Here is a 15,482-nt window from a genome sequence, read left to right as displayed (position 1 = left end):
CTAAAAAAACTTTTAGGTATAAAGCACAGATATATATACAGTGTACAATGGATTTGCAGTTTACCTGTAGTATTAAATTTTCATGAGCGGATGGGGCAATTAGGGGGAAAAAAAGTCTAAAAAGGCTCCTTACAGGGACAATAATCAGTGAAAACAAGGTTGAGTGCCAGTGTTAGGACCTTTCGGCAAAGCGCATGTTTGCTGAAAGCAAGCACTATCTTACACAACCCCCAAGGTTTTCTCAGGGTGCAGAAGACAGCGTCGACACCTGACCTTTGTTTACCTAAAGCTTTTACTCATTATGTCATATGATCCTTCCAAGAACCCCCCTCATGAAATCACTAAGGAAGACATTTACTCTCCACTTTTAACAGATTAGGAAGTTGAACTTCAGAGATAGTAACCACTACCTAGATTTAGCACCAAATAAAACTACCCTTTAAGAATAAATTTGTAAACAAAGCAAAACAGAGTTTGTTATAAACAGACCTTCAGTAAGAGAACTCTAAAGTCTAAAATGTACAAAAGAGAGAACGCAAAGTGGTTAACGTGTGAACAAACCTATATGAACATCGATATATAAACAACAGTTGTAATGTCTACTTTAGGTGCTTCCAGACATATAAGACAAAAGTAAAACACTGAGCAACAGTGTCATGTAAGTCAGCAGGGAGTGCTTACAGCCCAAGCATGCTCAAGTCGTTGAGTTGGTCAGGAGAAGAGTAAAGATATTAACTTGAGAAATCAAGCTAAATATGTATGTTAAATTTTCAGGTGAAAAAAAAAATGGAAGACATCAAGAATTAACTGCCAAATCAGAGGAATGAAAAGTGGAAGGAGGCTGGGTACAGTGGCTCACGCCTGTAATCCTAGCACTTTGGAAGGCTAAAGTGGGTGCATCACCTGAGGTCAGGAGTTTGAAACAGCCTGGCCAACATGGTGAAACCCCATCTCTACTAAAAATATAAAAATTAGCCAGGCACGGTGGCTCACACGTGAAATCCCAGCTACTCAGGAGGCTGAGGCAAGAGAATCGAACCTGGGAGGTGAAGGTTGCAGTCAGCCAAGACTCTCTATAACACGACAGGCCTGAATTCTTCAAGAAAGTTTCATTTTTAAAAAAAAAGAAAAGAAAAGTCAGCCAGGCATGGTGGCTCATGCCTATAATCCCAGCACTTTAAGAGGCCGAGGTGGGTGGATCACCTGAGGTCAGGAGTTCGAGGCCAGTCTGGCCAATGTGGTGAAATCCCTTCTCTACTAAAAATACAAAAATTAGCCAGATGTGGTGGCAGGCGTCTGTAATCCCAGCTACTAGGTGGGTTGAAGCAGGAGAATCACTTGAACCTGGGAGGCAGAGGTTGCAGTGAGCCAAAATGGCACTACTGCACTCCAGCCTGGGTAACAGAGTGAGATCCTGTCTCAACAAAAAAAAAAAGAAAGAAAAAAAAAGTCAAAAACAGTGGGCTGTTTTTGATTAAAAGGTACTAAAAAGAATATGATGCATAAATTTGGATTAGATCTCAGATTTAAAACACATGCAAATAAAAAATATCTTAGAGCAAATTGGGGAAATTTGAATATAGAATATAAATTAAAATTATTAATTTTCTTAGTTGTGATAATAGCGTGGATACACAGAAGTTTCTTTTACAAAATGCCTTTTAAATATGTGAGAGTGAAGTGCTGTGATTTCTACCGTTTTCTTTCAAATGGATCAGCATAAAAGAAATGTAGAAAAGCGGAGATTGATGAAATGTGGCAAACTGGTGACAACTGGCAAATCTAGTGAAGGATATTTGGTATTTATTCTGCCTTTTTTCTTTCTTGAGATAGGGTCTCGCTCTTCACCCAGGCTGGAGTTCAGTGGCACAATCATGGCTGACTGCATCCTCAAACTCCTGGGCTCTAGTGATCCTCCCACCTCAGCTTCCAAGTTGCTGGAATTACAGGTACCCACCACCATGTCTAGCTAATTTTTCTTAAATTTCTGTGTAGAAACAGGGTCTTGCTATGTTGTTCAGGCTGGTCTTGAATGCCTGGCTTCAAGTGACCCTCCCACCTTGGCCTCCCAAATTGCTGGGAGTATAGGCGTGAGCCACTGTACCCAGCCAATTCTCCTATTCTTTTAAATCTGCAGTTTTAATATTTTTCACCCCCGCCCCAGAGAGCTATGTGGCCACACACAATCAAAGCCACTGCCCTTCCCACCTCTTCTCCAGCCCCTCCCTTCTAAGTCTGAGGTCCTGGAGTCCCTAGAACAGTGGTTCTCAAAGCTCAGCAAGCGAAAGCCTGGAGATCACGTTAAAGCACAGACTGCTGGGCCCCACCCCTCCAGTTTCTGCTTCATCGGTCAGCTGTAGGGTGTTTGGGTCTATCAAACACCCAGGTGATGCTGATGCTGCTGATTAGAGACCTCACTCCAAGTACTACTACCATGGAGGGCTAGGAGATAGGCCAACGTCCCTATTCATAGCTCATGCTCCCAGATATGCTATAGCCTCCAACCCACAAAGCCAAGATGCTTAATCTTCTCCAAGAAGTTTTTTGCAATATGGCAATAACACCCACCAGAGGGCAGCAGACTCTCGTGAAAAGAAATTTTCAGGCAAGGAAAGCAATTTGACAGCACTCTTGGGGCCCCTTCCTGAGGACTCTGACATCCCTCAGAGGACTGAGGAGGTTGAAGCCATTGGGGTCAGAGAATAATAATTCTTTACACTTGGTTAATGCTTCATGGATGCCAAACTTTCCTATGTATCATCTCATCTGAACTATACAACGGTCCTGAGGCAACAGAGCATCAACATCTCTGTGACAGGTAAGAAAACAAGGCTCAGAAAGATAAAGTAGTGGTGACTTGTCCAAGGTCAGAGGGCTGGTGATTTATGAGACCAGGAACTTGGGTGCAGGCTGCCTGACACCTCATTTCCTGCTTCCCTCACACCTGTGTGCAGTAATGGCCGCTGGGATTTCTTGATGGTTTACTATCCTTGTATTCCCTCTTTTTCATTTTCATAACAACCTATAAGGCATGCTCTCCAGCTGTCTTCACTTTATAGACAAGGCAAGGGAGGTGGGAGGAAACTGACTCTCACAATTCACAAATAGTGAAGCTAGGATTTGAACTCAGATGTGTCTGACTCAAGAATCCACGAACACCTACTGATTCCTTGTAGTCATTTGTAGTCAGCAGCCATTTGTCAAGCAGCACTTGCAGTAAGCCTGGGACTATGCTAGTCACTGGCAATGCAGTCCTGGCCCTCCAGCAGTGGCCAGTCTAGAAAAATCGAAGATGAAGGTGCCTGTACCAAGTGCCATAGGAAGCCCACCAGGTGATCCCATCATCCCAATTTTACAGATGAGGCAATGGGGCCTAGAGGTCAATTCACTTGCCTAAGACCCCAAGACAATAAGTGACGGATCAGGGATTCACACTTGGGCCATTTGCTATATCTGCAGCTTTTAAGCTTCTCACCCAAATTTTCAGAGCCAACATGTTGGAAATAGCAAATGTCCCAAAACATGTGGAACTTTCATTCAGCTGCAGTGGACATTCATTCTGTTGCAGTCATCATCCCATCAGCTGTCTGTACCCCCTCAGCTCAGCCTGCAGCTCAGACTCCTGCTGGGCAAGGCCCTCCCCACTACAGAAACTCCCCTCCCCTTCCCATTGCCAAGTCAGGGTTTTCTTCTAGAATGGCCCAGAAAAATAAAGTCAGACCATTTTGCATACTGAGGACCCCCGATGGAGAGTCACTGTTGAGAGTCAAAGAAGCTTCCCTGGGACCCTCACCTGTTGGCCCCCACTACCACCAAGAGGCATAAAGTAGGGGCAGTGCCTGATAGCAGATCTGGGGCTGGGGACAGGCAGGTGTTTTCCTATTTGGGCCTCAGAGTCCCATGACCCCAGCCAGGCCTCCTCCCTGGGCAGCCCTTTTGTTATTCCCACAGATTCCAGCATCACACAGATTCTCCCACCCTTGTGGTTCTCCCTCCTTACTTCCTACAAGTACACTTGGGGATGCTCCAATTCTTTTCCTTCAAGACTCAGTAGAATAACATGTTCCTTTCTGTGTTGCCTCCTAAAACAAGCTCACATCCATGCTATGAGAGAAGTCATTTAGCATGTAGAAAAGAATACTGGATTTGGAAATCTGACTTTAAATATCGGGGTATAAAACCCAGTTCCAGCACTCACAAGCAGGAGACTAGGTCAAATCTCTTAATTTCTCCGGGCTGAGCGTCATGTTCCTGTGCTTACCATGGGAATCATAGTGTCTGCAGTCATCTAACAAAAGTACAGGGTTACCGTGGTGTTAAACAAAGTAATGTATCATGGAAGGCACTTTTTTATTCTTAAGTTCTTTATAGTAAGTGTGAATGTTGAAAGCAAAAACTATATCATCTGCTGGCGTTTTCAATGATGTAGATGTAACAGGTAGGACAACAAACAGGGAGGGTTAATGAAGCTATGTCGTTATGCCTTTCACATTTTGCTTAGTTGCCAGAGTGGGAGGGGCAAGTGGAGGGATAAATGTTAACTCTAAGTAGGATTAGGAATCAACGACGGGAAACGTGTAAGATGCAAAACCAGGAGGCAGGTTGGGTTCTTCGACTAACAGCAAACGAGGTCCCTGAAACCGGTATTTCTCATCTTTTCATTTGGTGCCTCTGAGGTAGCACTGCAGGGTAGCAGATCACAAAGGGACACTGCTGACCTGTGCAAAGCATAGAGGATAATTACAGGAGGACAAACAGCTTAAAGCTGCTGAGAGAATGGCTCCAGCACCTGCTTTGGGGCAGGGAAATTTTCAGAAAAATACCTATGGAAGTTAAGGATCTGGAAATCGATTCCCTTCCCATGCCATCAAACCTCCTGAAAAGTGCTGCTGGAAACCCAGTTTGAAGATGCTCTGAAATGTTGCTCAAAAAGCGCACTCAAGGCCTATATAAAATTGGCTCCAGACCAAAGAGAAGTTGGCCACTCATCCTAGCAATGCCTTCTGATATGGTTTGGTTGTGTCCCCACCCAAATTTCATCTTGAATTGTAGCTCCCGTAATTCCCACGTGTCATGGGAGGGACCCAGTAGGAGGTAACTGAGTCACGGGGGCGGGTCTTTCCCATGCTATTCTCATGTTAGTAAATACGTCTCAGAAGATCTGTAAATATGTCTCACAAGATCTGATGGTTTTACAAAAGGTAGTTCCGCTACACATGCTCTTCTTGCCTGCTGTCATGTAAGACATGCCTTGCTCTTCTTTCACTTTCCACCATGATTGTGAGGCCTCCCCCACCATGTGAAACTGTGAGTCTATTCAAGTTCCTTTATAAATTACCCAGTCTCAGGTGTGTCTTCATTAGCAAATTGAGAACAGGCTAATACACTTTCCCACGTTCCTACCTCACTCTTACTGTGTCTGTTCCCATGGGTCTCCTCCTGCTCTCGAATACACCTGACTTTCCTATCCTGCTCAATTCAAGAAGTCTCCCCATAAACTCCTGATCTTCAACCCCAAAAGCTCCCTGATAACCTCATGTCTTTCAAGACTCAACTTAGACTGCCTTCACCTACCCTTCCTTCCTATATGGAATTGTGCCTCTACTGTGCCCCATATACATTTTTACCATAATATTTGTAATACTTTGTTGATTTTGTTTACACATCTGTTCCCCATTTTTGGAATTAATATTTTATTCCTTTCTGTATCCTCAGTTCAGGAAACACTGAAGTGCATTAAGTGTCAATTTAATGGATGACAAGGCCTACATGCTCTTTCTCTGTAATGACAGCCTCTTTCAATCCTGCAAACCTTAGTCTGACCTAGGCCTGACATAATGTAACCACACTCTAGCCATGGCACCACCTGGCTTCAAAGTTCTTTCAACCCTGTCAGGATGCTGTTTGCTATCCAAGTTACTGATAGCTAGTCCCAGTGCTGGCTGCACATTAGAATCACCTGGGAAGATTTGTGGTGGTGTTTAAGGCTAATCAAGTGAAGCAATGGGGGCAGAGAAGAAACAAGAAGTCTATAACTGGTTGTGATCAATTAGTTATAAACACCACTGCACTCGGCCCAGTCCTGCAAAGTTTCTAAAGCACTGATGCTCAGGCCTCAACCTAGACCACTAAATCCAAAGCTGTACATAGTGGGGAGCCTGGGCATCAGCATGTTTAAATTCTCCCAGATGATTCTAATGGCTAACCAAGGTGGAAAACTGCCATCTTAACAGAAAGGGCTTTGGGTTTGCAAGACCTCCTTATGTGGAAGAATTTTCAGTTCAATCTCAAATTTGTTTCCTCATCTTCCCTCCCAGTGTGGACTCTCAAACCTTTTCCTCAAAGCTAAATGCACATTCACCTGGATGTCAACTCAGTATTTAAGCCCAAAATATCATATATCTAAATATTTAAAAGTTATAGATTAAGCTAAAAATTGTTAAATGCAGCATGTTATTTCCTCCTTCCTGACAAATACAACTTTTATAACATCAAAACAGAAAAATGTGTGCAAAACTAAGTTTTTACAGGCTAAAAGTTGACAAAATATCAAAGACAGCTGACTGCACGTGTCTGGTTGCATACTGTGATGAGCTGATATTTATGTGGGTAATTCAGTAAAGGTATACTATAATTCCGGTTGGCCCTTGAACAACAGTGGGGTCGGGGTACCACATCCTCACCCTACACAATTGAAAATCCAATTTACAAAGAAAAAATACCAATATAGTAGTTTGTTTAGACTTCTCTTCAATCAATACAATATCTTAATCTAGAATGGCTGCAAAACAGTCTGCAGACATCAGTTTCCAGACTGTATATATGTGAACCTTCTCCTTGATTGTCATGCAAATGCTTTTGTTTTCTTGTTGGAATTTCCTTAGATCTTACGGGAATTTTACTTTTGTTACATATTTATCATGCATCTTTGTTATTTAGAATAACAATTTTCTCTAAATCTTTAGATATATTTGTAGAATCCATTTAAAAGTGAAATAAAATTTAAAGAGACCATGGTTTTATTTCTCAGCTAACATTGCTTACAGCAAGCAGTAGTTCATAACGAATAACTGAATGGCGAGATTGAAAATTAATTTCACTTTTTGCAAAGACTGAGATTTGCTCTTTGAGGATTTTCTGTGGTTTTGCTTAGCTCTATTAATGTATTTCACATCTTGCCTAATTAAATCTAATTACTTTGATAGCATTTCATTAGAATTCCCATTGTGTATCCAAGCATGTTGTAAGGTCAGATTTGGTTTGTGTTTCATCAATATGTTCCACCTTTAGAGAGATATAGAAAACCATGTAAATGATCTTTGAATTGTTCCAAGGAATACCATTGCTATCAGCACAGGTAAAGCCTGCATTTCCTTGCTAAAATTCAAACTACAGTTCAAACAATGCTTCTATATTTTCAGCCAGGATTCTGGATTGCATTCCTTTTTCTTTAACAACCATGTTAACATCATTATCTTAGGCTTACCCTCAATAATATTTTAGATCAATGGCTAAAATTTAAAGCTGTGTCTTAAGACGAAAGCTATATTTTTCAGAAGGGTAAAACCAATAAAATACTTATTAATTTGAAGTTCCTTGTTTTTCCCTTCTGATAGTTTAACAATGAGTAGCATAAATGTGAGTCATTCGGGCTGGGCACAGTGACTCATGCCTGTAATCCCAGCACTTTGGGAGCCTGAGGCAGGAGGATCACTTGAGGCCAGGAGTTCAAGACCAGCCTGGACAACATGATGAAATCCCATCTCTACTAAAAATACAAAAAGATTAGCTGGGCATGGTGGCTCAAGCCTGTAATTCCAGCTACTCAGGAGGCTGAGGCAGGAGAATTGCTTAAACCCAGGAGGTGGAGGCTGCAGTGAGCCAAGATTGCACTACTCCAACCTGAGTGACAGGGCAAGACTGTCTCCAAAAATAAAAACAAAAAAATAGTGAGTCATTCAACTTGACTTTTGACTGCTACAATCTAGTTGAACTAAATATTTACTTTTTTAAATGTTATATATTTGTATCATTTTATTATCCCTTAATTTAATAATCCTTTTTAAATCTCACTCCTCAGTAGAGATCATTTGTGTGTGTTTTTAATCTCTTTCATGTTTGATCGCCCTAGCAGCAAATTTTTTAATCATTCATACAAAACCCAAAACACTTTTCATTGTTTCCCATAAAGAGCGTATTATTAAGGCTATAAAAAGCATCATTTTGTTTGGCTAAATGTCTCTTTTAGGAATATTATGGCAGATGTTCTTTATTGGTGTTTACTTGTCTTTGCTGAATACTCATTGTCTGCTGCTTATTAATCTTGTTTTCTCAAACAGTTGACTGTGTGCTTTCTGTGTGTGCACAGGGCTTTCCTTTTCTGGCCGTAATACATTATTTAACCAAAGCTAATCTTCAAGATTGGTGATGATTGGCATAGAATTCACAGAATATTTTGTATTTGAACTTAGCATATAAAAGCCAGTTTCTACAACGTCTTTCCCCAGTTGGAAGAATGTAGGTGTAAAATGGAGTATTAGATGTTCTGCCATGTTCATCCAAGAATTGTAACCATTCACTTGGATGGGCTGTGTTTTGAAGACACAGTCTCCTGCTATAAGAAGGCCACTTTGGCTGGGTGCGGTGGCTCATGCCTATTATCCCAACACTTTGGGAGGCTGAGGCAGGAGGATCTTGAGGCTAGGAGTTTGAGAGAAGCCTAGCCAACATGGTGAAACCCTGTCTACTAAAACTATAAAAATTAGCTGGGAGTGGTGGCACATGCCTTATAATCCCAGCTACTCAGGAGGCTGAAGCTGGAGAATCACTTGAACCTGGGAGGAGGAGGTTGCAGTGAGTTTAGATCATAGCACTCCACTGCAGACTTGGTGACTGAGTGAGACTTCATCTTAAAAAAAAAAAAAAAAAAAGTTATTTTCCTAATTCGTCTCCCACAGGTACAGTAAAGCCCCCAAGGTTTCAGTTTCATCTCTCCTCCTGTTGGGCTAATTTCCTGATTGTAGCTTCCTTTATGTCTCCTAGGCAGGAACAAGTTGCATCCATCTGTGGCTTCTGAATTGTGAAATTGATATGAATAATTCCCTTTTACATTCTCATTGTTTTGATCACTAATTAGATCTACATTAAGTCAAAAATTTGTAAGGTTTGTGGGCTAGTCCAACAAACGCCTACTCATTTATATTATTTCTCCAGTGTTAGTGTTAAGTAGATTATCTCACTGATTTTATTGCTTTTCAGCTTCTGAACTTCGCCCTATTTTATCTTTTTAACACAATCTTGACTTATATTCATTCTCAATAATAAAGAGGATTAAAATGTGATTCTATTCAAAATGTGTTCAATATAAATATATTTCATCTAATATTTTTACATATGTGTATTAGTCCATTTTCATGCTGCTGTTAAAGACATACTCAAGACTGGGAAGAAAAATAAGTTTAATGGACTAACAGTTCCACGTAGCTGGGGAGGCCTCACAATCACGGTGGAAGGCAAGGAGGAGCAAGTCACACCTTATGGATGGCAGCAGGCAGAAAGAGCTCGTGCAGGGGACCTCCTCTTTATAAAACCATCAGATCTTGTGAACCTTATTCACGATTATGAGAACAGCACGGGGAAGACTTGCCCCATGATTCAATTACCTCCCACAGGGTCCCTTCCACAACACTTGGGAATTCAAGATGAGATTTGGGTGAGGACACAGCCAAACTATATCAATATATATTTAATTTAATAGTATTTTAATATTTAACATTAGCTATTAAAATTAAAAGGCAGATACAAATTATAATTAATGAATATAAAATTTTAAGTAATGACATTTTAATTTTCTGAAAATTTAATTAGGTCATGTTTAATGTTTTTATAAAGATAAAACATCCTTTTTTCTTTTAATTTGAGATAGAGTCTCGCTCTGTTACCCAGGCTGGAGTGCAGTGGCATGATCTTGGCTCACTGCACCTTCCACCTCCCAGGTTCAAGCAATTCTCTTGCTTTAGCCTCCCCAATAGCTGGGACTACAGGCACCTGCCACCATACATGGCTAATTTTTTTTTTTTTTTTTTTTTTTTTTTTTTTAGTAAAGACAGGGTTTTACCATGTTGGCCCAGCTGGTCTCAAACTCCTGATCTCAAGCAATCTGCCTGCCTTGGCCTCCCAAAGTCCTGGGATTACAGGTGCATCCTTTAATTTTTAATTGCAATAAAGCATTGCAGTTCTAGCATCCTAAGTCTAACTGGTTGGTTGCCTTCTGAAGTAAAGGATGGATGATATGCCTCACACACATTATATGTAGAGGTACATAGATCCAAATTAAGATACAAACATCAATTGTTTCGTGTTGCAAATATTCCACAGCCATTGGATGCAGTTGCAAATACCACACAGATTCCTGAATAACCCCAGCATCAGAAATTTGAAGTTGGAGAAAAGCAGAAAAAGGGATACTTAGTACTTCTGGAAAATACTTGGTAAGAATCTATAGCATTTATATTACCTGAGATGAATGTTTTCAAAAGTTCGGTGGTAGTTTCCTTTTCCCTACCTGTGTCTCTGGCACTGAAATCCTCCCTGAACTTGGATCAGTGTCCTCTGCTATCTGTAGTAACACAGCCCACAAAACTACTTCACATGGGAACACAGGTACCTTTCATTTCCAGGACATACCACCAGGAACAAATGGAGAAGCATTTGCTGGAGCCTGAACGGTGTTAGAAAGCAAGTTTCGAGTTGCAGGTCACTCCCCACCATCACAAAAATGCCACACCTGAGTGGCATTTTCTGCATGCTCATCACAGGTGGGCCCTGTAGAGCCCTCCTGCCCCAGCCCCTGGCCTCACCTCCTTAATGAGAAAGGCACTTTCTTATCTTACCCCAGAGAGCCCCTTTCCAGGCTTCATCCCTCCATCCCCTAACACAGCATTTTTCAAGACACACCTCCTGGGAGTTGAAGGCTCTGTGGATCCACTTGGAAACCCTATCTACCCTATCTGCGGCCTGAGCCTCTCTGTCCTATTTACTTTACCTGAAGCATATTCGCCCTTCCATATAAATTAAGATGTTATCACTGCACCTTAATAAGGTTCTGCTCTGGCATTTCGGCCACATGGAGCCAGACCACGCAACACATGGGGACTGACACCAGGCAGACTAATGATTTGATGGCTCTTCATCCAACGTTGTGTTGTTGTTTTAAGTATTTATATTCAGTGTAGCAGAGAGCTTAAGAACTGGACCCCTGTTGCTCCACTGCCTGGGTTGGAATTCCAACCTTGACACAAGCTGTGTGACCTGAAGTCAGGTTCCATTTCCTTTCTGAACCTTAACTTTCTCCTCTGTAAAATGGAAGTAATAATACCTACCTCACTGCATTGTTGTAAGTCATATAAACAATGACATTCATAAACCACCTGGGCTCTCCTAACACTCCATAGCTGCTCTTGTTTGTTTTGTGAGACAGGGTCTCATTCTGTCACCCAGGCTGTAGTACAGCAGCACCATTCTCAGCTCACTGCAGCCTTGACCTCCCAGGCTCAAGCAATCCTCCCACATCAGCCTCCTAAGTAGCTGGAACAAGCACATGCCACCATGCCTGGCTAATTCTGCTTATTTTTTGCAGAGAGAAGGTCTCACTATGTTGCCCAGGCTGGTCTGAAACTCCTGGACTCAAGCAATCCTCCCATTTTGGGTTTCCCAAAGTGTTGGGATTACAGGCGTAAGCCATGTGTCTGGCCTCCTTTCATTGTTTAACATTCAGTTACATATTCAGAAGTAATCTTATTTTACATTAATAAGATTTTCTACTTCTTTCTTTAGGTTTAGCACATGATATTTATCACAGGTAATTTTCCCAACCAATTTACTGGGGAAAGCAGGGAGCATCATAAAAGGCCTTAAATTTGCCTAATAATACCATTTGTAACTAGTATATATATTGGGCCAACTTGTCTCAGAATTGTAGCAACTGCAAGAGCCAGCATCAAGCAAATAGCAGCAGCTTGACTCGGCGTTACTGGAGTGACCTATAAATGTGTCATACAAAAAAAAGAAAAAAAGTCATATTTGCATGTATAAGTCAATTGGCAATATATTCCTGATGTGGTCCACCAATGTCTGGATGCCCCCTATAGAGATTCACACTCCAGCAGGCTGAGACTGCCAACCACTCACCTTGCCTGGCACCTGGTCTTTCTCATGGCCCCTTCCCCGGGCAGCAGCTGCCACAACCCAGGGGCTGGCATTGACTACAGCAGCAGCACCTAACAGCCCACAGCACCGACCACATCTCTTTCTTCAGAGCCATGTGCCTTCTGGGACCTGTCACTAAATCCCAGTTTCTAGCGCCTCCAGTTTAGGTTTGCTTTGGCTGGTTGTTGTTTTTTCCAGACCTACTCTGAAACCACTGAGAACATATGCTTACAGGTCTACAATATCAAAATATCTCAGATGTACAGTAACACTCAAACTTGCCTTCCAGAAAGGGGAGCCTTGTTCTCTCAGCAAGCCCTGGGCCCCAGTGCTGGGATTTGTCGCCACAGGATGTCAAATAGGTCAGTCTCATCCATTTAGTGCAACAAAAACCATTCAAACTAGTTGTTTGGCATCATGTGGATCAAGCACAAATCAACTAGAAAACAGATGGTGACCAAAAGAAAGAGAAGCTATGCATTTCTGTAAACCGGGGGTCCTATTATCTTTGAGAGGCATAGAGCGCATTAAAATCTAGGCTAGGTCTAACCAGTCTCCCCAATCAAGATTACAACGGTTTTCATCCAAAGGAGCCCTTTAAAGTCTTCACAATAAGAAATAAGTCTTGCATAATAAGAAAAGATTCTCTGTGTGATCACCTGGAAAGCAATTGTCCATTTCCTTCTCTTTGTCCCAGATTTAGAGCCTAAAAATGGATCTTTTGTTTGATACTTATTTTGAGATGCAAGAATATTAGATAAAGACATAGTCCCTGATATGTTAACATGCAAACAAATTTTCCCCATATTCATCCAATTACTCAACGGGAACCCTAATCCACATGCTATTATTTCCCATCAGTGGCCTTTACCCTTCATCTATCTCCTCCCTCCCTCTTTCCTCCCACTTAGTCTAGACATGCCTCTTTTAAATGATCAACATGGTTGGTAAATTTCCATGTTACTTCTTTGAAAAAGGGTTGTTTCTGTTTGTTATATATGTAAAAGGAGATTTAAGATTACAACGTATCAATGTTTCCTGTTCTGTTAGTTTTTTTTCACTAATAAAGACATAGATAATAGATAAATGCTGATAAAGACATATGCAAAACTGGGAACAAAAAGAGGTTTAATTGGACTTACAGTTCCACGTGGCTGGGGAGGCCTCTGGATAATGGCGAGAGGCAAAAGGCACTTCTTATATAGTGGTGACAAGAGAAAAATGAAGATGCAAAAGCAGAAACCCTTGATAAACCCATCAGATCTCATGAGACTTACTCACTATATCAAGAATAGCACAGGAAAGACTGGCCGCCATGATTCAATTACCTTCCCCTGGGTCCCTCCCACAACACATAGGAATTTTGGGAGATAAAATTCAAGTTGAGATTTGGGTGGGGACACAGCCAAAACATATCACCTACTGAATTTCTATTATTGCATGGAGTTTTTTTAAATGGTTATCACATTCCAAGAGGAAACACTGTCACTATTCATAAATTTATCACACACTCAATTTATTTCTCCCATATTTATTCCACAGTCTTGAATAAGTGACATTAATATTTTGCCTTTTCATTTTTCTCCCTTAAAAACAAACTGTGTCTATCTTGAGTTTTCTCTTCTAAACCTCCACATTCTAAATCCTCATCCATCTGCCTATAGTGAAAAAGTGCCTATACACCCACTTTTTGAGTGTCTCTTTCAAAAAGAAAATCTTACCAGAAATGCAAAACATGAACACAACATTTAAACCTACTGATGTGGAACAAGCATGAAATTTCTGTTCAAATGCACTGCACAGAATGGGCCTCAGTCTTCTCACATTTAAAACAGTCAGATGCAGTAGACTTGAGAGACAGTCTCTGAGTTCCTCTGCTGCTCAAATAAATTTTTATTTCTCATTAGTCATTCTCACAGGGCAAAGGCTATAGAAATCTTCTGGTGGAAAGAAATGAAGACAAGCAAAATCAACTGAGAGAGAGAAATGGAAAAGTAGCAAAAAGGAAGCTGTCCCAGATCCACGCAAGAAAAATGCCTGACCCAGGGTGAACCAGCCCCATCTGGGGAAAGGAGCTCTTGTCCTGTCAATTCCTCCCAGCCACAAATACCAGCACATGTGCACACTCCATGTAGACAAATGGAACTCTGCAGATACACACACACCACACATATACACACCATCAACATCCACACAAAGAGCTAGCTATGGCTCCTTCTCCCGAGTTGAGCCTGTATTTGAGAACTGTTGAGGCGGCAGAAGCCGGGGCTGCCCAATGAATAAGAAAGCAAAAAATGAGCTTTGTGTGTGAGTTCCTTGGGATCTCATAAAATGTCTTTTTAGTCCTGGAACGATCTTCTGCTGTGTGGGGAGGAGAGGAGCAAAGGTGATGCCTGGAGATGGAGGTCTTGAGGAGGATGTGTGCAAGCGCTTAGGGCAGGCAGAAACCAAACATCCAAGTCAAGGTTGGGTGGATGACACAGGGTAGAGAGCCAGTGAGTCTGCCCAGCACCCTAGAGTCAGAAGAATCTGCTGTTTCTGCTCAAGGCGGGGGTGGACTTTACCTAGACCCTGGACTGCAAGAGAAATCGCTACCTTGACTGGCCCCAGCTGACCATGGGGATGGGGGTGGTGAGGGCTAAGTTCTGTACTCTATGCACAGTGTAGGAGTTCACTCAGCTGCAGGCAGGCAGCTAGTGCCTTCCCTCTGCAAACATTCCACAAATGACCATCAACATCCCACAAATGACCATTTCCATGTGAGCCTTTTAACACTTGGGCTCTCAAACCTTAAGAAATTCTCCACTCTTCAATTTCTAAAAGTAAATCACGTTTGAGCATTTTACCGACAGTCAAGTTTTGCCACCTACATCAGAGACATACATCTTTCCTTCCCTCCTCTTACTTTTGAAATGATAGCCAAACCCCAGTGGTTTCAGTGCCTGGGAGAATGCTGTACCACACGCAACATCTGTAAGCAGTTAATTTTCCAAATGGGAGATGGTCACCACAGATGCAGAACTTTTAAAAATAAACGTTAGAAAAATATTACTCCAGCAAAAATGAAAGCCCAGAATCCATGTGAGTGGGTGGTAGGTGGCTGGTGCGAGGTAGATCAAAGCTGCATCCTAGTTTGCCTGGCCATGCAAAAGCAGGGAAAAATAGAACCACAGAACTTCAAGAGAAGAAAAAAAAAAGGATCTTTGGTATCCTAGCTTTTATATAGTGGGGAAATGAAGTCCTGGGCCAAGAAGTGAGTGCCTGTCCATGTTAGG

The 15,482-nt window shown here is 41.7% G+C and overlaps 2 long non-coding RNA genes across 3 annotated transcripts in view; one reads left to right on the top strand and one right to left on the bottom strand.

Annotated features, from left to right (window-relative positions):
* The window catches only part of LOC118147347 (uncharacterized), a 383,457-nt gene that overhangs the window by 359,545 nt on the left and 8,430 nt on the right, over positions 1-15,482 (bottom strand). The window lies entirely within an intron of this gene.
* Positions 1,651-14,494, top strand: LOC118147348 (uncharacterized). Its single transcript, XR_004733650.3, has 3 exons — positions 1,651-2,818; positions 10,378-10,490; positions 14,115-14,494. It is a non-coding gene; the product is annotated as an uncharacterized LOC118147348 (long non-coding RNA).

The sequence above is a fragment of the Callithrix jacchus genome, chromosome 14 (genome assembly GCF_049354715.1).
Source record: "Callithrix jacchus isolate 240 chromosome 14, calJac240_pri, whole genome shotgun sequence".
In the NCBI taxonomy this organism is placed as follows: Eukaryota; Metazoa; Chordata; class Mammalia; order Primates; family Cebidae; genus Callithrix; species Callithrix jacchus.
This window is presented reverse-complemented; position numbering and strand designations above follow the sequence as displayed.